Source organism: Halictus rubicundus, chromosome 5 (assembly GCF_050948215.1).
Source record: "Halictus rubicundus isolate RS-2024b chromosome 5, iyHalRubi1_principal, whole genome shotgun sequence".
Lineage (NCBI taxonomy): Eukaryota > Metazoa > Arthropoda > Insecta > Hymenoptera > Halictidae > Halictus > Halictus rubicundus.
The window spans coordinates 12,618,953-12,642,138 of record NC_135153.1 but is presented as its reverse complement, the minus strand read 5'-3'; the positions used below and the strand labels follow the sequence as shown (position 1 = coordinate 12,642,138).

Below are 23,186 nucleotides of genomic sequence, written 5' to 3'. Positions count from 1 at the left end.
GGTTCGTCGCGGAATGTAGCAGTTATGGTAAACAAATTTCCCCGAACGAGAGGTCTTCTCAAAAATGATTCACGTCCCGCTCCGCGTGCATCAGTTCCACAAAGACCTGCTCGCCACTGCTCCGATCCGCTCCGCTCGGCGCAGCGTATCCACTTGAACGGTTGAAAGGGGATCCCGAGGTCCACCTTTCACGCCCGAGGACAATAATTACCCGCCTCTCTCATTCATGCGAGACTACCAGACCGGCGCGCGAAAGAAATCTCCTCTCCCTCAACAAAATAACACTCGCCGTATCGGGGCCCGGAGACCGAGCGACGTGTCCGCCGCGGAATGATTGGGCCCGATCATCGACGAAACGCGGCTAATCGAATATTCATGAGGCCCCCACAGCTTCCACGCGATTCCAGAAAGATACTAGAAACCCACCACGAAATTACAGACGCCGGACCATCGCACGTTTCCACGAATCTAGGGACACTGCAACCTCTCGACGTTAATCACTAATTACTGGTTCACCGTGCAAACCACCGGCCGTTTTCTTTACTGGATTTCTTAATCATCCCGTCGGTCCTCTATTATTCAAGTTTTTTCTCGATGCGCGTGTTAAAGTCGATCCTCATTCGTTTTCCTCGTTCTCTCGATTCGTTCGGTTGCGTATTAACAATTTACTCGTCACTCATTGCACATGCAGATAACTGTGATTAACGCTTGTTTTACGGAACCCGTCAAAATGACGGATTCTACTATTTTTAATGTACAATTATTAAGATTACATCCGTGAGGAATTATTCAACAAATTTATTTCTTTGGGTATATGTTATTAGAAAAGAAAAAAAATGGCTAAAAATTTGGGCAGGACATTCTTGATATTTTTATAAAGTAATGTAAAATAGTCACTTTTAGTGCTCCGTAAACCTAGTGTTAAATAGAGATTATTTACTTCCAGCGATTTCGTGATTGATTGCTCCTATATTCGGCACTGTGCTAACAAATGCAAAGAAACTACTGAAAATAATCTGAAGAATTTACGTTAAGACCCAATATAAATTTTATTGTAGACGAACCCCTCGGTGTCACATCGACGCGATGCAAAATAATGTGACTGGGATATAAACAATTACCTTCGAAAACTCCTGTTTTAAAAATAAAAATCCGAGGCGAAACGGGACACGTGTAAAATTGTTCCCTTCGTTCGCAACGAGTAAAACGAAGCGTAAGACAATACCGGTCAGAAAATTTATTCAGAATCAACGAGGAGCACGATAAAATTGCTACAAGGGTTGACTTAAAGGGTTAAACGGATCGATTGGTCGGAACACAACCGTTGAAAAGACGGGATGAATGAGTGTAGTAGTAACCCGATTCGGTAGAAACGACTACGAGGGAGGGGCGTGTGGACGAATCGTTCTCTGAAAAAGGTCCTGGCGAGAGATCGTTCGATTTTCTCGGGACCCGGGATCTCTTTCAAGGTTGTCCGGGCGAAATTCCCTTCGTCCGACCCGGTATAATTTCGGGCGTTTATGACTCGCCAAGAACAAATAATAATTTAGTGGGCGTCCACCGGCTTCATCCCCCCGGTGATAGCTGGCGAACGGCGGCTCCCTCCCGGCCCGAACACACTGTATAAATAACGAGTGGCGCCAGCCGAACTTCCACTGTTACATTATCTCTTATGGTTTACACACGCCACGGCTCACCATTATATTAACCCGTCCAGGCCCGATCCACGCACGCACGTACGGGCTCACGCACACCAGAACGGAACGAACGGGCCGGCGCTCATCCGTGTGAAAAGGTGAAGCTCTAGCGTCTCGATCTCGGCCTTATACGATTTCTTATTAGTCCTCCGGGCTCGCAGAGGTGTGAGAAACCCGGAGATCGGTCATCGGTATACCGGGTGTACCCTCCGAGCCCGGAAACCGATCCTCAGTTCAATCGCTCTCAAAATTGACCGCTGCGATGACATCTTTCGCAGTGCGGGATTCAATTTTTCGAATTTACAGAGTTTACTCCAACCGATTTCTAGTGGGACTCTAAACAGTTTCGCGGAATTGGTGACCCTAGTGTCCTCTAATTGCCACATGTCCCCTCATGACTCAATAAGAGACCCCTTCTTTTCTTCTTCGAAGAGACCGAGCGATCGATCTCCAGAATGAATTCTTTTAGATCGCGAGATTTAATTTGGAAGATTAATTACGATAAGGACAATCTGAGTAAGGTAATTTGGAGACGCTTACACAGTTTGATAAATCAACCTACATCCCATACTTTTATCGCAGATTTTTAGCACCCTATTCCTGAAAACCTGCAACTCAAGAAGATCCATTAATGTCTCCTGTCAACGGATTGAAATTAGATCCGAAAAGTGACACAGTTCGGCCGAACCGATTTCTCGGGGACGATCCAAAGGGTTTTATGGCGGATCCACAGCCCGCGAAATTGCAATCCCTCGGCTACCTAACGGCGGGTGCTCGCATCTCGGATTTAAGTGGGTTAGCTTCGGAAACAAATGCCCGGTTATTGATCCTCGCTTCTTGGTAGTGGTTGCCCGACCCGAAGGTGCGAAAAATGCGGAGACCTCTTCTGAATTATAATGACGGGATCAATATGTACCGGGTGGGCTTGAAACGGAAACACGTGGAGCGTTGACGGGCGACTGGAGCCTGCAGCCTCTTCGTCCCTCCCTTCGCGAACACTGTGAGCGAACGCTCGAGCTAATCGGGTAAAAATCGATTTTTAGAAAGTTCAGTGTTCCTATTCCGCTTTGTTGAACTGTTAATTTTATGCGAAAGTGGGTTTATTCATTCGGGGAATTCGAAACCGTTGATAATTGGCGGCAGCATTGAAATAGAATTCTGTTTGTTTCATTCTATTGGACTGCAAACCTAGGAAATTGAATTTTTGCATTCGGTAATTTAGAAACTGGGATGAAACGGAATTTTATTTTCGGCACTAATAATTAAGCGCCAGTTTGAGAAACAGTATTCAGAAGAAAATGCCTAACAGCACCTCCCTTGTTCTTCTCCAGAGATCTACTCGACGATAAGTTACAGAATCTCAAAACACTTTACCTACAACCGAGAGGATAATATTAATGGTCCTCGAAAATGATCAACAGCTAAGAATTTCTCGACAAGCTAGCTTTTCTATAGGAACAACAATTTCACGATCGTGAAGCAACAAGTCATCCGGAGTAGCACAGTTCAGTCACGACTTAAAGGAAAATTAATAACCTCTTTTCTAATCTAGCCAATTATTAAGAAGCTCGCTATGGGAGCTTCCTAATAAAACATAAAAAAATTGCAAATCCACACAACTCTCTTCTGCTGCACTGCTCCTTCCCAAAGATCTCCATGGATACACAAAATCAGTTACCAAAAGAAAATCAATAATCTCTTCCTCAATGTAACACAACTATGAGAAAAAGCTCGCTGGAAAGCTCCGAAATAAAATGAAAAAAAAAGCTGTAAATCCACAAAAGCTGGCGCGCTGCTCTTTCCCAAAGATCTTTATGGATACGCGCAGATAGTCGGCGACCAAAAGAAAATCAATAATCTCGCAAGCTTGCGAATGAAATGTGAGAAACAAAATTCGAAATCCGCGGAAGCCGCGGCTGCGTTTTTCAGAGATCCATGATCGCTGTGTGCAGGAGATCAGCAGTCATTTGAACGATGGAACTGCGCGCGAGCGTTTCGTGGAGCGTCGAAACGTAACGGTGCCGAAACGAGTCAATTAATTCGGATCGTCGGATCGTATCGATTTAAAGTCCATTCGGCCCGGCGGAGTAGCATAATCCCGCGATTAATATCGTAATACGTGGCCGGTGGAATCGGCGTTTGCCCAACCGGGCATTATTTCGCAGCGTTCCGTGTTATTAAGATCTACGATAAAAGGAGAGCCGGACACGAATGGGAACGATCGTTTCGAGGCTAGATGCACCGCAGAACGCACGACACACAACACTGGGAGCACACTGCTAGCAACAACTCGAATCGTAATACAACAACACACACACACACACACACAGAGGGGAGGGAGAGAGAGCGCTCTCAGTTGTGTGGCACACTCCACGAACAATCGTTCCCGGCTACCGTGCAATTATGTCTTCGCGTGAAATTTCACCCGTCACGGTCGCTTCACGCACCGATGAAAAGTGCAAATCGGTGTCCGCGATCCTTCGATTACCATCTCGCTCTTTTTCACCGGGTAATTCAATTACACACAGAGCTCTCCACGAAGCCCGGCAGAGCTCGCCGGCCGCCGATGGACAACGACGTTGCTACCTGTTTCTTCGGTTATCGCGGACTACGATCGATAACTATTGTTGTCGGGTTTGCGTACACCGGCATCCGCCGACTCCCGTGTACACGCCGCGTTCCAACGAACTATTGAATTAGGGTAACGACTGAATGAACAATTTTCTACGGCCGGAGAAAGTCCACGATCGTTCCGCGAAAAATTCCGAGGAAATTCGTTTCGGCATTGTTGCTGTTTTACCGATCGACGAAGAGTGAAAAGATGGTGGAAAAGACGAAGCATGTTCGATGGGATCGTACACAATGTACTGTGCAATTAGGTCGCTTCGATTCAGTGCTATTGGTATGTGATATAAGGGTGTACAGGTATATGTAGTTGACACTGTGGGAGCTGGCAAAAATATTTTTCTTCTAAACTAAAGGTATACCTTGCTCAACAAATTAGCCAAAAATATTTTTCTAAACTAAAGCGATATTTTACTAAAAAAGGCAGGAAAAATATTTTTTTTCTAAACTAGAGCTGCATCTTGCTCAACAAATCAGGAATAATATTTTTCTTTTAAACTAAAGTTACACCTTGCTCAACAAATCAGCCAAGAATATTTTTCTTCTAAACTAAAGGTATACCTTGATCAAAAAATCAACCTAAAATATTTTACTTCTAAACTAAAGCTATGCTTACTGAACAGCAAAAATTTTTTCCTGCTCCTAAGCTAAAGCTATATCTTTCTCCAGTAACAATACTGAATTGCTAACACCAGGATTTTACAATTATTAAGATTCTAAAGATACATTGAGAAGGAATTATTCAACTTTATTTCTTTGGGTATACATTATTTGAAAAATATTGCTAAAAATGTGGGCAGCATATTCTTGTTATTTTCATAAAGTAATGTAAAATAGTCACTTTTAGTGCTCGGCAAACCTAGTGTTAAAATCGTTAAAATCAAGATTGAACATGGTTAACAAGATCTAACCGGAAAAATGTTAGGGATACCAAAGTGAAATTTGACACAATCTCCGCGAATATTAACTGAACCACGATACATATAGTTGGAAAAAATTCGCTAAAAAATATAATAAACTTAGTTCGTATATCCCAGTCCTCCCTGTGACAAAGCTTACTTTCTCCGGTAAATAAGATGGTTTTAGCAGTGGGTTTTGAGGGAAAGGTTGATTGGAAAATCGAGAGTAAATTAGACCGACACGTCGATGGATTCTACGCGTCGAATTAATGCAGCCCCGTTAAAAGTATGCCGGCCGCAGCCCGTGCAGGCTGCTGTGGCAGCTGGCGAATAGCGGGGTACCTATTAAAGTCCTCTAGATAAAGCGCGAGATTAATTGCCCGCATGCAATGGGTAATTGATCAGATCCAGTTCAGTACTTGGCCGGCGCGGCGTTCCAGCGGGGCTGCGGTGCACGTGGACTCGGCGGTAACGCGTACAATGTCCCGATCGAATCATTCTTTTATTTTTCCCTAGGAACGTCCGTTTCCGTTCTACTCCATAAAATATCACCGATGAGGGTACGATCGCGATTTTCTTAATGGCAAACGGAAGGGATAAAAGGGGGTATGTAAAATTTCAGTTGGCACTAAAGAAACAAACTCCAAAGCTGTTAAGAAGTTGTTCAAAAATTGATTCCTACTATTCCCCTGTTCTGCGAAAAATAAATCTCGGGATATCAAAAACGTTGCAGAGCGAAGAAAGGGGTGAAACATTTTTAATTTTCCAGGCACCCTTCCACTAGAAAATCGAATCTCGATGGTTTAACAGTTCAAGGTTGTTAAGGAAACGTTAAAAACTAGATGCCCACTAAAAATAAACCAGCCTGAGACCGTCCGAAACGTTGGAGCACGAAGAAAGGGGTGAAAGGTGTGTTTAAATTTTCAGCGCCCCTTCGCTAAAGAAACAAATCTCTTTAAGCCCGCCGAAAACCTCGAAAGTACGAAAGAAAAAGAATGAAAAATTGCCGGGGCAAGAAGTGTGAAACTCAAAGGTGGAAAAGTGTCGTTGGGGAACCGCGGGGTGGGGGGGGGGGCGGACAGGAGAGAAGAAGCCGGAGCGAAGAATAGAGAAGGAGGACGACCACGACGACGACGACGACGATATCAATTAATTCGCGAGGGCGAAAAAGACGACGTTTCCCGGGGATGAAAAGTAAAAGGGTGTCGCCAAGACGGGTCTCGTCTAGAAGAATAGTCGACAAGAGGAAGAATGTCGCGGTCGGAGGCGAGCGAAATGAATTCGTGCGTCTAGAAATCTCGCTCTCCGTCCCTCGGGCCCGCGGGCCACCCACCGCCCCACCCCCTCCCCTCGGACTCTTTTCTCGCTTTCTCACCCCCTTTCGGCTTTTCGTTCCTTCTATTACAGTGGCAGGCTGCTACCCGACCATCCCCACCTCCCGTCCCTCTGCCCCCCGCCTCCTCTCCACCGCCTCCGGTTTCCATCTATCTGGTTGCATTTCACATGGAATTCACACGTCTCGCGTGCACACTCGGTGAAAAAAGAAAGGGGTGTAGGCGAGTTGTATCCGAGGGGTGTAGGTCGAAAAGAGGGCGAAAGAAGGCGGCCGTAACAGCTTTCTATTTGCATACTGCCTCTCCCTTTTCATCCGCGAGCTCCCTTTCGACACCGGCGTTATTTGCATTCAGAAATTGGCCGGCAACCACCGACGCCGCCGCGACCTCCTTCCTTTCTTACCTCCCACCACCCCTGCGAACCATCCCCGATTTTTCCGAAATCCTCCCTCGGTTCCCCCCTACTCCATACACCCCCTCTACCGATTCGGATTTTCACCTCTCCCCCAAACTTTTTAGAATTGGTTGCATCTCGAGAAATTACAATTTCTCGATTCAATTGTTTTGAACGTTGTTTTGAACGATTCCCTGATTAATTCGGTTAGTAACTAGATCATTTCAAAATGCAGTATCATTGTTTAAAAATTCATATCTACTCTTTCCTAAACAGATTCGAATTGTAAATGATCCAGTGACTTTTGGGCCACCCTGTGCTGCGTTTTCCCAGAGCTAAGCGCCCTAAATCGGTGCAGAAAATTGCAGAAAATCGCAGAAAAATGGCGGGAGGGGCGCGGTCGCGATTCTCGAGGAGCAATTCTGTCGAGGACAATCTGTCGACGAGCTGCGAGCAGCACGAGCTCGTAACACCCGCGTTACATATTCGCAGATATGCTGATAGGCGTAAACAGCCCGAGACAAAGCGAGAAAAAAATGAGGGACGGAAAGAGAAAGAACATGAGAGGGAAAGAGAGAGAAAGAGAAAGAGAGGCGGTCTCGTCCCGGTAAACGGTCGTTATCTATTCACACTCGCTCGGACACCAATATAAATGGTAAGTGGGATACACGCACGGCACACAACGGCAACCTGTACACGTGTTCCCAGCGGTCGCGCGCCCTTACGCGCACCGCTTAGACCCGGGCTTCAACCCTCGTAATTCCTTTCTCGTATCGAACATGTACCACGTCGTCGCGACGCCAGTTCCACGGAACGTTTTTATCGGTCTTTCGACATGGCACCTCTCGCTGTTCCGCGGCTCCTTCGATTTTTCGGCCGCGTAATTGCCTTGCGTGACCCTACCTCGAGACAATGCTCGACGTCCCACAAAAACCCCCACTATTCCTGTTTTCTTTTTTTTTTTTTTTTGGTAAAACTCCATTTTTGTATTTTGTATGGTACTCTGCTATGGTTTAACACTAGGTTTACGGAGCACTAAAAGTGACTATTTTACACTACTTTATAAAAATAACAAGAACGAGCTACCCACATTTTTAGCGATGTTTTTCAAATAATATATACCCAGAGAAATAGATTTGCTAAATATTTTCTCACGTATACATCCTTACAATCTCAATAATTTCAAATTAAAAATATTAGAATCCGTCACTTTGACAGGTTCCCTAAACGCAGTGTTAATAATGGTCAACAGTGTTATTTTCACAGGTTCAATAATACAAGAATAAAAATTCGCCCCTGAAGATTTGCCAAGTTTCATTTCTATTCAAAATTGTCAAACCCTGAAATCCCTGAAGTCCAACTTCCAAATCCCCAAATTAATACTGGAGAATCCTAGGAATAGAATTTTCAAATTCGAGATTTTATGTTCAAAGTTTCAATGCAACGTTGTGAATTTCAACCCTCCAACATTGTTCATGCCCAGAATTTCTTGTTAGACATTTTTACATACAGGATACCTTAATCCTTTATAGTTTAATTCCCGTAGGTTCGCGATTTTTTATTGTATTGTTTACTACAACAAGAACGATCTAAACCTAGTCCTGCTAACGTAATAAAGGTGCCGATTGAAATCAGCAACGAATTGGACAATTTTTAATAGCATCAATCGACAGAACGTTTTTAACACTGGGTTTTAATACTCGGGCTTTTCTAATATTTTGAATTTAGAATTATTAAGATTCTAAGGATGCATACATGAAAAATTATTCAGCAAATTTATTTCTTTGGGTATACATTATTTTAAAAATATTGTAGTAAACCTAGTTTTCAAATTTTGTCTTGAGAACAGAAATTGCTGGCCAAAGAATAAAGTTTACGTGCGTACACTATTGCCACTTCCTATAACCAACAACGAACAAAAACCGTGTTAACATAAAAAAATCCTTATAAATAGCCTGCGGATGTTTATGCAATTTTCAATTTCTGTAGGTAAATTTTAGGAAAGTGGAAACAAATGAAATCAAATTTTCAGCGGTAGTAGCCTTCGTAGACGCGAAAAAAATTAAAATCCTACTAAATTCTGTGGAATTTTATATTCCAGCATTTTCTGAAAATTTTCAGAAGCCATAAACGCATGAAGATCCGCAGTCTACTTACAAACGAAGTCGTGCACCGTGCTGTTCCCGCGATTATCGATTGAAATCGTCAAAAAGAGGATTGTAAGCACTTAGACAACGATTTTAATATGGCAGCCACCCTCCGGTGAAGAGGAGCTGTTCAAGGAAGCTAATAGCATAACACGACGACCATTCGCACTCGCCACAAGGTTCGAGTACTAATTACCCAGTTTCAACTCGTGGCAGATCTGTTGCATCGTGAATAGGCAACAAGGGGCTCCGTGTAGCAGTTGCAGCGTGTTCTCATCAACGTTCCTTCCCCGAGTGGCACGGGCGCAAAAGCATAGTGACTCGTCCTGTTAACGCGTTCACAGTCGCCGGATTCGAATGGCCCGGCAACCGGTCCGCTCTCCATTTACCGAACTCACTACCCGTGATATATATTTTTCGACATGATCGAGAACCGTTTTCTTTTCGCATCGTCAGCGTTTCGAGGAGAAGGCTCGGACAAATTAACCGTACGAATTGTATCGGCGGGCGAGAGGCGCGTCATTGTTCTAGGAACATCGACGGAGGCGTCGCGGGGTTACGCGCGTAAATCGATAAGGGTGCACTCGGGTGCGAGCGAGAACCGCGCTCTCGCTGGACGGTTGCATGCGGCTGCACTCGATGCGCGTACAGTGCACCGTGCGCTACGTAATCATCTGGTGCAGCACGTGCCGAATTCGAGCCGATGCATCATCCCCCATGCGGATGATCCGAGCGCGATCCACGGGGTGATCGATCGGCCGTGCAACCGCGGCCATGTGTCTCGAGATCATGCTCCGTGGTCGTGATTCTTGGAGAAAGTTGATCTAACTGGCGCAGTCTGCGATCTCTTCGTGCGTCGATCGGGAAAGTGCTCGTATCGCACAATTTCGGAATCATTGTGATTATAGTTTGAGTCGAAGGGACCGATCGGGCTTGTGCGGATGGCTGGCAGAATGGTCGGACAGGTTTTTTGGAATTTTCGGAATTTTCCCATCGGTTCCTCCCTTCGGTTCCGCCGCGAGAATCTCGTCGCAGCGCGGTGCCTAATTGCGAGATAAAAGGTGGACGTTCCGACACGGCGTGCCCCGTTATCGTCGGTACGCGGCGCAACGCGTAACTTACACGCTCGCGAGCCTGCATTACGCGCACCAGATAATGGGACGCTAATTATTTCTTGCCGTAACCGACGGGGCTAATTTATCGCACCGCCTGGCAGCCTTTCTTGCGCGGCGGCCGCCTCTGTGGACCGCGTGACCGATTAGACTGAAAATGTACGACTCTTTCAAGTGAATTTTTCTGCTCCTCTGATCGGTACAGAAAAAGATCTACGGGCGAAAAACATTCGCCTAACATCCTGTTGGAACACCCAAATGGAATCATGTGGACATCCCCAACTGTTTTCGAAAAAGTCGTTCCCGAAGGTGCACCGAGGTCTGCACTCACCTGACCCTTCGCTGTTTGAAAAAATTATTCCTAGCACTTCCGGTGCCTCGATTTAGACGGGACCAACGGCATTCGATTCGCCGGATATCGTGGTATCAGTGAAAACATAGAAACATCTCCATCTCTATTAATTTTTAAAACAATATTTTATACAACTGACCCTCCTTTTGTTGTTAAAAAATTATTTCCAATACTTCCAGTGCTCGAATCCGAATAGAACCAACGGCATGCGATTCTCCGGACATCGTACATTCAGCGAAAAAATAAAAAGCCCGATTTTTCACAGCTGGAAATCACGGCCAACGATTTTCCCACCGACGAGCGGCCAGTGAAAAGGGTTCGCGTGCGTGCGGACCGATACCAAACGATGCGCATTATCTCTCGTAATCGTGTACGTACGTGGCCTTGAAACGGGACGCAGCGAGCGCCGACCGAGATAAGGATACTTTCGTTCGTGCGCACGAAAGTTCCAGCGAAACGAAAAGGAGAAGCGAGAAGGAGTCGAAGGAATCCCGCGCGGAGAAACGAGGCCAGAGACGCGAAGGAGGCTTCGAATTTGCACGCTTCTTTCTTCTTTGAAGCGATTCGCGCACGCAGGTTACAGTGTCGCAATATCAGCAGGGTAATGAATCGACAGCTTCCGGCCCGGCCGTCTCGCAGGATGATCGACTGGATGCCGACACGACAGCCGATTTCCGTAATTATCGGCGCGTTTTTCTTGCAAGACAGACGTTCCCGTAATTGACACCGGGCCGGCGTTCTCGCGACGCGTAATCGCCGCTTTTTCTGCAAGCTTGTTGCGCAAAGTTGCACGGTTCTAGATTTATTGTACCAGCTTAGCCGAGATCATTTTCTTCGTGTCCCAAGTATTGGCTTCTTCGGATCTTCAGGTCCGTCAGATAAAAATTGCCTGTACTAATCGCAAGATTTACATACTGATTTTTATGGATTTACATAGACATTTAATTCTTTTTCCTGATCTCAAGGGTGTTTAGTAAAATGCTATTGTTTTCACGGGTTTCACTGCTTGCCTTCACTGTTAAAACGTTCCGTTAAATTATCTAATATTAATTCAATGTAAGTACAATGCACCGCCCTTTCCAAATATTAGCACAACTCAACGGAAAAACGTTTTTGAATAAAATAAAAATTTTTGTCATCGAATAAATCGTGAGGGAGTGAGCACTAGGTTCACGGGACCCGTTAAAATGACGGGTTCTAATATTTTTAATTCAAACTTACTACGATTCTAGGGATGAGTGCATCAGAAATTATTTAGCGAAAATATTTCTTTGGGTACATATCATTTAAGAAATGCCTAAAAACTTGGATAAACACGATCTTTTTATTTTTCTAAAGTAATGTAAAACACAATGTTTAGTGCTCCGTGAACCTAGTGTTAAAAAATCAATTTTAAAATCTATGGGAAAAGGCACGAACGAATTCGATTGCCTCTTGTCCGTCTGTCTTCGAGTGCAGTTCGTCCGGGAAGAATTGATAAAATAGGAGAAAAATGAAATGTTACGGATAACGAATTCAATGTCTGGGAAACCGTGGGGCGGTCGATCCGGTGCGCCGCAAAGTGCAAGAAACTTGTTGCGTCTGGCGACGAGACGTTTAATTGCTGGCTACAGCGAGCGGAGGATACAACGCGTCGATAACTAGTAAATAATTGAGCGCGCGTACCCAGTGGCCGGGCAGTGTCGCAACCAACAACAGGCTCCGGGAAACCTCTGAGCTCTCTGTTCTCGCAAGGCGAACGCGGATCGCGCGAGGGAACGAATAAAGAAAGGAACCCACTCGCGGAATGAATACGCATCGAATGATATTTTAACGGTGAGCGGGCGCGAGTCGGAGCCAATTAGCGGCCAGATTCGTTTACCGTTCGCTAAATGTTCTCGCCTTGTTTTCGTCGAATTCCGTGCTCCGTTTCGAACGATTACCTCGGCGCGAGAACGAGCGGCGTGGCGCGGGATCACTGTCTGCCATTGATTTCGTCAGCTTTTCAGACCGTGACTCAGCCAGCTTTTCATGCACCTGTTTCCCAGGGCTTATACGCTCGCGATTCAAAATTCCCTCTTTTAATTCCCGACCATATACACACATATATATACATCGATCGTCGAAACCTCCCATTCTAAAAATCGCCGATTGAATATCAATTCCCGATCAAAACCTTGAAAATTTCGAAACCGATGACTAACAGCTGGGGAGAGTCGATACAATGCAATTATATGGACACTGTGTATACGTAGCACGACTATTCCTAGACTCGTTTTTGTAGCAGGAAAGTAAATACAGTGATTTCTTTATATATGTCGCCATGGACTGGACGATAAACGTCGCGGAATTATCCCCACTACCGCGGAGTATACCCCACGAGGGGCCACGAAGGAGTGTAAACATAACACGGCTCGAGTATGTCTCCTGGACGATACACGACGCTGAAAAAACCCGCGTTGTTGACATATATCGAGAATTCACTGTATTCTTATTTTAATTTCAGTCTGTTCGGAGATATTATCCGTTTAGTTATATTATATTCTACTGTGACTTCGCGTGAAGTTATTTGAAGAGCACATTATTTTTATGAAGATGTCTTTATGTAATGAACTTCGGTGGGGTTCTTTTCTTCTATTCCTAGAAAACGGGGCGAAATATCGCGAGGTTATTTTGAGAAAGCTCGTGCCAGAATGAAGGAAGATTCACTGGCACTGAGACAATGTGCAAGCACGTAATATAATATGCACTATTAAGACACCCCCACTGCGAGTAAACAGTTTATAATTTATTTTGTACGTATGCTTACAATATCACAAGAGGAAGTTTCTGATAATTTAGCGTACCTATTTCCGCGTAATTGATTCAAATAAAACTAGAAGAAATGGAAAACTGAAAAATTAGACTTCCCCGACCTCCAGCGCGAATCGCACCCGACAGCTATCTGCTATGCCGCGTATGTACGCTGAACGGCTCGCATAAGTAAGTAAATAAATATTCAGCTAGGTCGTCAGGACCTAATTACCGGTTATTAACGGCCGAGCTCGAGCAATCAACCTTGCGTGTCCGACACCGCGCACGTTTCGTTTGTTTATCGGGTCCGCGTTTTTCCGCCTTCCTCGACACGTTTTCTCGAGTGTCCCGCTGACGGTAATGCAGCTGAAATTTTACTGTCACGCGAGTAACCACCCACGCTCGCGAGCAACAGGGCGTTCTCGCTGCGAAAATCGGAAACGCGAGAGAGAGAAAGAGAGAACGAGAGAGCGAGAGAGCGAGAGAGCGAGAGAGAGAGAGAGAGAGAGAGAGAGAGAGTGATGAAAATTGGGGCGGAGCCCGGAACCACAATGTCGCGCAAGTCTGCTGGAAAACGCGCAAGCGTTGCCTTATCGCCAGATATCATTCCCAATAACCAGGGTGGGGGACAACTCCGAGGAGCAAACCCTTTCGAGGGGTGGCACGATGGTTCAATGACCTGTGCTGACGGGGACACTGTCGAAATGTCATTCTTCTTCGTTACTGTTGAAAAAGTTCTGTCGGTGTGCGTTCGTTCCGATAATGCAGGGGAAAGTATGGGTGACGAAATTATTCGTTCATATTTGAAAGTTAATTAGCACGCTAACATAGTCATTGTACCAATTTTAATATCTGGAAAACGCAAGAAGGCTCGAGGACATTGTCATACATTTCAACATTTCAGCAGTTATTTGATTAAATAAATTACTACGGCTTTTTTGTATGGAATTGTTGAAGTTGTTGCTTTAGGTTGTTAACACTAGAACTACCGGATGAGTCCATGTGACTTCCTCCTAATTTTTTCTTTTAGAAATGACGAAATTATAAATTTGTTTTCATGAGAACATTTTTTAATAAACTTCTCTATCGAAGTAGATATTTAAACGAAACTGGTACGAAATCTGAACAAATGTAATTTTGTTGTTATTATAAGGCAATGTATGCCAGTTGCATACTGCTTGGTAGTTGTAGCGTTAATTTGTTCAGTTGGAGCTTGATTAGAATCGATTCGGTGCCATTTCACCCATTTTTATGGTTAGCAAACTATGAATTTTATGCGATGAAAAACGTATCCTTATCAGGGTGCACATTGTGGGCCGCATTGAAAATAACGTTTTACGTGTAACGTAATAAGACTGCTAGCAATTCTATTTAAACAATACGAATTATGTTGTGTAAACCGTATTGCCTGTGTTATTGTTTTCTAATCGGTTGTCGTCACGATTTCGCAATTTTACGAAGTCCGTTGTTTTGTATATTGTTTCTGTGTTATAAATTTATTTAAAAAGTGTTGTATAATCCCGAAACCTTGTCACGTACCACGTTGAAAAATAAATCATCTAGAAAAAAATAAGCATAACGAGTAACGCGACTTCAAAGCTACCCACTCCAAAAATCGCACATACGACTATACTTGAACATTTTCCTAGCAAGGGTAGTTTACCAGAGTCGAAGGACGACACGAAGAACGTTACGAAAATCGAGCAACGTTCGCAACGTGACTCCGAACGAACTAACTCCAAAAATTACACACTCGACTATGAACATTTTCCTAGCAGGGGTGGTTCAGCAGTAAAGTGTAGCGCGACCAAGGACAACTGGAAAAACGACTCCAGAGCTACCCGCGGCAGGAACCACACATTGCGATTAAGAAATTTTCCTAGCAAGGGTGGCTGATCAGAAAAGTGCACCGATCAAAGGAAAAACAATCCCGGTAAACACCCAAAACACTCGTTAAAAATCCGAAAATTCGTTATTCTACTGCGTTTAGAAATGTTTCCGGTGAGGTTAGTTTACCAGAAAAGTGCACGAGCCCAAAAGAGCTCGAGAAGGTGGTGAAGCAGCGCATCGATTGCCGGAGAAGAATCCAGGAAGCCCCGTAAGTAGCCGGCACTTACCGCGTTCATCTCGCTCGCCGGTTGACAGTGCAGGAACACCTCGATATCCCGGGGTCGACACCACGTGGGAATTGCAGCTTGGAGAGACAGCGCATCGGTGCATCGTACAGAGCGAGAGGGAGAGAGAGAAAGAGAGAGAGAGAGAGAGAGAGGGTTTGCGAGGGTGTGCGAAGAAGAAGGGGTGGTTCGCGATGACACGCGCGCGCACAGTGGCGCAGAGAAAAACAGAGACAAAGAAAGGAGGAAGAGGAGTAGTGGTAGTAGGAGAGAAAAGAGAGAGAGAACCCGGTGAAAAACGAAAGGATGCTTTTGCTGCCGGGGCTGTGTGTCGGGGGATGAGGGTGGTTGTGCTCGTGTGCGGAGGGGGTGGGCGCGCGGAGGGGGTGTCGCTTTGAAAGGCTCCCTCGGCTCGCGGGGGCGAAGGAAACGTCGATACACGGCTCTCTCGGGCCGGCGTGTACGATACTCTGACACTTCCACCACAATCGCAGAGCGCATTTTCAGGCGCGCTCAGGCCACTACGGCTAATTACCAGACCCCGGCGCTCTCTCTTGCCTGACACACGCGCGCGGGACAACCGCCGGAGACCGACCCTGAACACAGAAAGCGTTCCCTTCGCGGCCGACTGAGAGACTGACAAGAGAGAAGCCGAGAGGGAGAGAAAGTGAGAAAGAGAGAGAGAGAGAGAGAGAGAGAGAGAGAGAGAGAGAGAGAGAGAGAGGGAGCATATGCGCCACCCTGCGACACCGACGAAGACGCAACCAGAGACCCCCTTCTTCCTTCTTCTCTTTCTCTGCTGACAGAACAGAGAGACTGTCAGTCTTCTCGCTTTCTCTCTCCCGTCAGAAACCGGCGAGAGCGACAGAGTCTGATCGCGATCAAGGGCCGCCGAGGTGGAAGAGGGGACAAGGGCGCACACCGATTCCGGACCAAGCCACAGGTACGTGGCGAGGGGGCGAAGGGGCACGCAGGGTACACGCTCCGTGTGTGCCCAGACCCTTGAACGGGGCTGAAGTGCTCGCTGAAGGGCGGGGGAACGACGAACAACCGCGATTTTTCGACCGATGATGCGTGACCTTGTTGCACCCGAACACTGATTCTTTTTTAGCTTTCTCTCCACCCTTTCAGCGCCCTCCCGCGAGTCGGGGAAAATTTTCGAGGCGAATCAATCCCTGCCGCGACGCGCTCCGTGTGGAAAGCGAAGTTTCAACTTCGGTAGACCGAGGATTTTTCTGCAAAACACTTTTGTTTTAACACTAGGCTTACCCGTCGAAATGACGGGATCTGATATTTTTAATTTAAAATTATTCAGATTCCAAGGATACATGCATGAGAAGTTATTCAGCATTTCTTTGGATATACAGTGATTCCTCTATACATGTCGCCAAGGCCTGGATGATAAACGTTGCGGAATTATCCCCACTACCGCAGGGTATACCCCATAAGGGGCCGCGAAGTTCGAGAGGCCTCGGACGCCGAGGAGTGTAAACATAACACAGCTCGGGTATGTCTCCTGAAGGATACACGACACTGGAAAGATGTTGTTGACATATATCGAGAATTCACTGTATATTATTTCAAGTAGCGCGTTCTTGTTATTTTTATAAAGTAATGGAAAATTGTCACTTTTAGTGCTCCTTAACCCATTTGCATCATAAGGAAATATTGAAAAGAAGGCCTTCATCACCAAACTTTTAGACTGCGAGGAAAAGAATTTCATATTTCAGCATTATAAGAAAAAATAAATTGATAGTGACCAGGAAAATTGAGTGTATACATACGCTATTGAAAATAACGCGTCTATATTTTAATAATATAGTTTATTTTCCGCTTTACAAAAAATGTTAGATAGAGTAGCAAAACGAACACGTCGTGTCGGTTGCCGGGTCAGAGTTTAAACTGAACATCGGTGGCATCGCAAACTGAATATCGGTGGCATCGCAAAAACAAAAACTGTAATGAAGAGAGCACAGCCGATTAGTCAAATCGGTGGGCGCCTTCTCATTGGCTATTGTCATGGCATAGAGTACGAAAAGCTCATATTCCAACATACGCTAATGATGCAGATGGGTAAAACCTGGTGTTAAATTTCGTGTACTCATTTTTGTTCTAAAGGCTGCTCGTTAACCTTCCAACTTAGAAATCATCCCCTAAATTTCATAATATCTTTTAAAGACGTTGCTCCGTTAGTGACACTCCGTAATGTACAACTTTCAACCTCTGTTTAAAATCGAACCATTCCACATTATACTCGCTTACACGAGGTTCGGAAAAATGAGGGCTTTCAAGGAACGAAGCACAGTAAAAATCGAATCGGTAGCGGACATCTTATCGAATCCTCGAGTTTCCGGATGATTTCCACATCACGCACGGTCCGTGGAACGGGGTCGGTTTCCGTGTATACGCGTTCGCGTGCGTATCGCGTCCGGATCGATGCGATTTGCTTTTGATCGAGGGCGCTCGGTGTGTGTCCGACACTCGAATAATCTAATCGTCGGTGCGCGGACGGGTTCACGTAATAATTCCATCGGAAACGAGACCGAGCGGGCCGGCTGTGGATATATCGCGTGCTCGCCTGATCGCGCCCGGTTGTCCCGCGTGTCCGTGTTCTCTGCCGCGAGCTATCAAAGGTGACGACTTCAGCCTTGACTCTGACGCGGAATTACCATTCTTTAATCGTCCTGTTCGATCACCCCGTGCGACGCGCACCTGCGAACCTGCCGAGCCCTGGAAACACCTTCCAGATCGCCTCGCGACAACGTTGCTTGCTCGATATTCACTCCGAGCCCCGTTCACCCAATCTCGGGTGAACGTGTATTTTTACTTATGCGATTTTTCATTCTCATTCAGCGTACATCTGGCACTACGAATTTGAAACAATATACTGAAATCTGTGAACACCTTTCTGAACAATTTTACAGTTTCAAATTTTAAACCTCGATGCGTATGAAATTTCTTTTCGCCCTGCGCAGACTTTGTATACAATGAAACTGTATAATCATTTGATTTGAACCGCTCAACTATTTTATTCAGCTGAAGCTAATCGATATTCTCCGATTCTCTTAATCTATGTGCTGTTTTAAGTGGCACGTGTTGATACTTGTCACGAGCGCATGAAACTCTAATGGTTACAATAGTACAGGAAACGCTGCTGAAACGTGGTGACGTCACCTTCAAAATGTAACGTCGAACCGCATTCGAGATACAGCACGTTGAAACGAAGTATCACGTCCAATCGCATAGTCACTGAACATCGTATGGGTGTTCCTTCCCCCGCCCCCCCCCCCCCCCTCGGTCCCCTTTAAGTGGCAGTTGCCCGACGAAACGAACGCGGAAATTAACATTCGTCAACGATAACGGCGATGAAAAGTGTTAACGATAAGTACGAGTTTAGACGTCAAATGTGAACTTGCATATTTCATCGCGCGATAGGCGTGATGTCGGGTTCCGTTGCGCAACCGCCTCTATCCTCGTACCTTAAGCACGAGCCGCACGATAATCTTTATCTCTCCTCCTCGGGAAACTTCGCGAGCCAGCCCACTAAATTGAGGAATCCGTCGAAACCGTTTAATGGCCGTTCTTTCGAAAAACGAGTCCCCATTGTGTCACGAATGCGCTGCGTCAGCGAGATTAGCTCCGCGGTCTCGGAACAATGTGTGCAACAAGTATCCTTTCGAACGGGTAAGAAAAATCCTCGAATCCTCGGCGCCATTTGCTTCTGTATTTTATAATCTCTACTCGAACCAAAAGAGAACTTTTCTTGGTGTACGGCTCAATCACAGTTCAACAAAGTGACCACCTTAACGCTAGGTTTTTAAATATACAATTATTAAGATTCTAAGGATGCGTACATGGGAAATTATTTAGCATTTCTTTGGGTATGTATTATTTTTTAAATATTACTAAAAATGTGGGTAGCACTTTTAGCGCTCCGTAATCCTAGCGATAAGGAACAGACTGGTGATAAAGATTTCATCAATGCAAAATTCTACGAAAGAAAATTCTATTTCTCTGCTACCGATATTTAACCCTTCGTGGGCACACCGGGTCGTTTATGTTTAGGCAAAATTTTCAATTTTTAATCTCACAGCAGGGTCCCACATTTTACCGTATTCAGTTCGTAAAATTTTTATTTTTCGATAACAGTATTAAAGTAGATAAATGAGTGTCCCACGATTTTTCCACAATTTTTGAAGCCAGCAAAAAAATAGTCCTGGACATAAACGGCACAGAATGATCACAGAAAAGATCAGTGTGTCTATGGGGGGTTAGACAATAACGATGATACAGTAATGCAAATATAAATTTTCTCTAGCAAGGGGTTAAGAGAGCAAGAAAGCAGCCCGAAGGAAAAGAATTTGCAGATTGCGCAAAGATTTTATTGGTCCGCGGGCCGGGCGGCGGCTGTCTGATTAGCCGGTCCCGCGGCGAGTTCATTCGATTATAAAAATCCGAGAAACCAAGTCCCATAAAGCGGGCGTTAAACGACTGCAAACACCGGGCCCCGCTAACCGCATCAAATCGTCAGAAACTTCTCTTTATTTACGCCGCGCGTTCGTTCGCTCGCTCGCTCGCTCGCTAGTCTCCCTTCGTCCCGCGCGTGTGCTCACTCACTGTCTAATTGACTCATTTAAGCGTTCCGTTGTTCCACCGCTGATAAACTGTTTTGAAATTTAATGCGCGCGACCGTGAGGCCGGCCAATTAGCGATCCTTTATAGTCTAAATACGGAGGCGAGCGAAACGACGATCGCCGGCCAAGTAGGATAGACGATCGTCATCGGCTGCGAATCCTTTTACGCGGCGAATTCGCGGAAACATTCGACGGGAACGACGCGTGCTAATCTAGTCGCCATTCCTACACCCGAACGTCCAATTGTATTGGTGCTGCCCAGAAATCTCTTTCTTGAATATTTGAGGATCTCGGTGAAAAAACCAGGTACGGTCTAATTTTCATGAACAATATGTAAAAATGTGTAAGACTTGGATGAGTACAATTTTACTGCAAAATAAACTTGCTGGTTGCTGCACCAATTCTTTTTAACCTGAGGCAGCCAAAATCGTACAGTTTCAACCGCTTATTCATTTTCCACAAGTAGAAAAAGTAATACAGCGTCTACTCGATACATGTCCAAAACACGGGTCTAGCCACGGACATATATCTGCCAGGAGATATTCTTTGATCCACATCGTAAAGGATAGCGAAGCTCTTGAGGCCATGAGGCTCTAGGTTCATGACCCCTCACGGGGTATACCCCGCGAGAGTGGGGATAATTCTGGGACTTTTATCGACTAGGCATTTGCGACATGTATAGTGTAAAGACTGTTCTTCGTTTGCAATTTGAACGATCAAACAGTTTCTTAATCGAACAGCTGTCTCCGGTTGTAGGTAAAGTACCGGCGATTCCGGTGACGTTCCGCAGACTATAGTCCGGTGCAGATGATTCTAACGGAGTCCCGGCAGCTCATTAATCGTCGTAAGATCGTTTCGAGGAAAGAAACGAGAGGATCATCGTCTCTCCGTTCAGAAATCTCGAACACGACCACGCACGGCGCGGCGTGGCGCAGCGGAACTGGTGAATGGGCAGCAATTTGTGGCTCCGGTGGGGCAATTTCGGGGCCCGCTGGCCCACGAGCACCGAAACCCCTGTCCCCGGGCCCCACACCCACCGGAGCCGTGTTCGCGATGGGCCCGGGTAATATCTCGTTTAGACAGATTACAGGTTCGTGAACAGGCTGCCAATGTATAAAACAAACATCGTTAAGCCAGCCCTATACTTAGGCCCTCCCTCCCTTCACCCCGTGTTTCTGAGGCCCCGGGTATTATGCGAGTCCTGGACGATTCCAGGCCGAGTCCTGGACCCTCCGGGCTCGATGCGTGGCGCTCCTGGTAGGTCAGGAACCCACCACCGGAAAGAGGAGTGGGGGGCAGGTGGGGGCCCGCTCGCGAAGGGCCTCACCGTATTGAGACGTAGACCACCGGACGCAGATTGGGCCAGGCACAATTTCCGCGCGTGTAATTATCCGTGATCGTCGTCTGCGCCCCTCTGGGACAGCCTTAACTCGACTGCTTATTATTTATCGATGGAGATTGATTTAGAGCGGGGCCACGGCCCCCTGCTCATTTTCGACCGTTGGGCCCCGGGTCCCCGAGGTTTTTGCTACGGCACGGCGCTACTCGATGCCGGCCTGCGCTCGGTCTTCTTTACTTTCGTTTTTACCTCAAATCGTCACCGTTGCCATTTTGGGCCCGCGAAGGATCGTGGTGGGGGTTGCGATCCGTTCGGCGCCTTGCTAGTATGTGCTACTCGTTTCTACACTTTAAGCGCACACATGATTGGAAAGACGGTGCAGCTAATTCAACTTTTTCTTAGCGAAAGGGCCATTTTATTTCTCCACGAAAGAGCTACTCTTCCTCTCCTCGAGAAAGCAATTTTACTTTTCCGCAAGAGCGTCTCTCTTCATTAACGAGGTGTTTTTACCTATGATATCTTGTCAGAATTGTTTTATCTCTCTGCGAGGGAGCTCTTTCTTTTCTCCGCGAGAGAGCAACGTTAATCTTCCGCGAAAGAGCCATTTATCCTCTTTCGTAACAAAATAACTGTATTCCTTCGCAAGAAGCCTATACTTTTTTCTCCGCGAAAGAGCGATCACTCGCTGCATACATATTTCTTTCCCCTCGATATTTTCCGAGACGATTCTCAGCGCAATCTCGATAGTGATCGGCCGATTAGACCGATCGCTCCGCGGGCCCAGAAAGCAGCTTTCCCGCGGAGTGCGGATGTTAAAAATATGCTCGCCATGGCAGCAGGATTCTATACAGCACGCAAGTCGCTTCCCGTTCGCTCTATTGAACTTCCACGTCACATTGACGCTAATGACTCGACCGGCCGGCTTCGTTTCGTGGGATTCGTCCGCGGAAGAGTCTGCTCAATTATTCAGCCGTTTGAAAGAGAGCGTCACAAAAAGCGGAAAGCTGCCCCCTGCGCACTAAATCCGTCCGCCACGGGGTATAGCAGGTATCGACAGAGGACAGAGCGTGTTTGAAACGGCTCGCTAGACTCGCGCGTAACTTTTTACACTCAGCTGGACGTGTCGCATATGAAATATGTAAATATACATGCTCACCCTTTCGCTCGGCTCGTAATCAATCGCGTACCCGGCGCTATCACAATTTCCCGGCAGTGACGGCCGCTTGTCCGCAACTCTCGTGCCGTTTGTCGTCGAGCGTTGCCTCGCGTTTCGTTTTGTTGCGTCTCTCCGTGAACTAACCCCGCGAACTTCTTCCACCCTAGCCGACTCGTCCAAACGGATAGAACTCCGGTTTACAATCGAAGAACATTTTTCAAACTTTCAATATACCCGGAGCGCGCATCGGCGGCCATAGAACCGTTGAATTTTTTAGGGCGCCGGGGTCGGAACACACTGAACTCCGCTGAACTCGAAGATCCGTTTCGAAAAAGGGGTCGCCACCGAGTAAACAGTGAAAATTCACCGTCTCCCGGGAGACGCGCGATTTTCCTCGAACCGAAATATCGTCGATTCGCGAACCAGCTCGAACCGGGGGACCGGCGCGGCGCGACCCGACGCGATTTCCTGCGGTTTCGCGGGCCCCGCTTGACTTCTCGAGTTTCGCCCGTAGCCCGTCAATTTTTCTCACGGCTCTTGCCTTACGTCGTCGCCTCCTATCAACAGGCAACGCTCTCCTCTCGCGATTGACGCCCTGTCACTCGCCGAAA

General features: G+C 46.3%; 1 protein-coding gene across 3 annotated transcripts in view; it reads right to left on the bottom strand.

Annotated features, from left to right (window-relative positions):
- Positions 1–23,186, bottom strand: part of Bi (T-box transcription factor bifid) — a 139,808-nt gene that overhangs the window by 96,392 nt on the left and 20,230 nt on the right. The gene's annotated exons all lie outside the window — the stretch shown is intronic.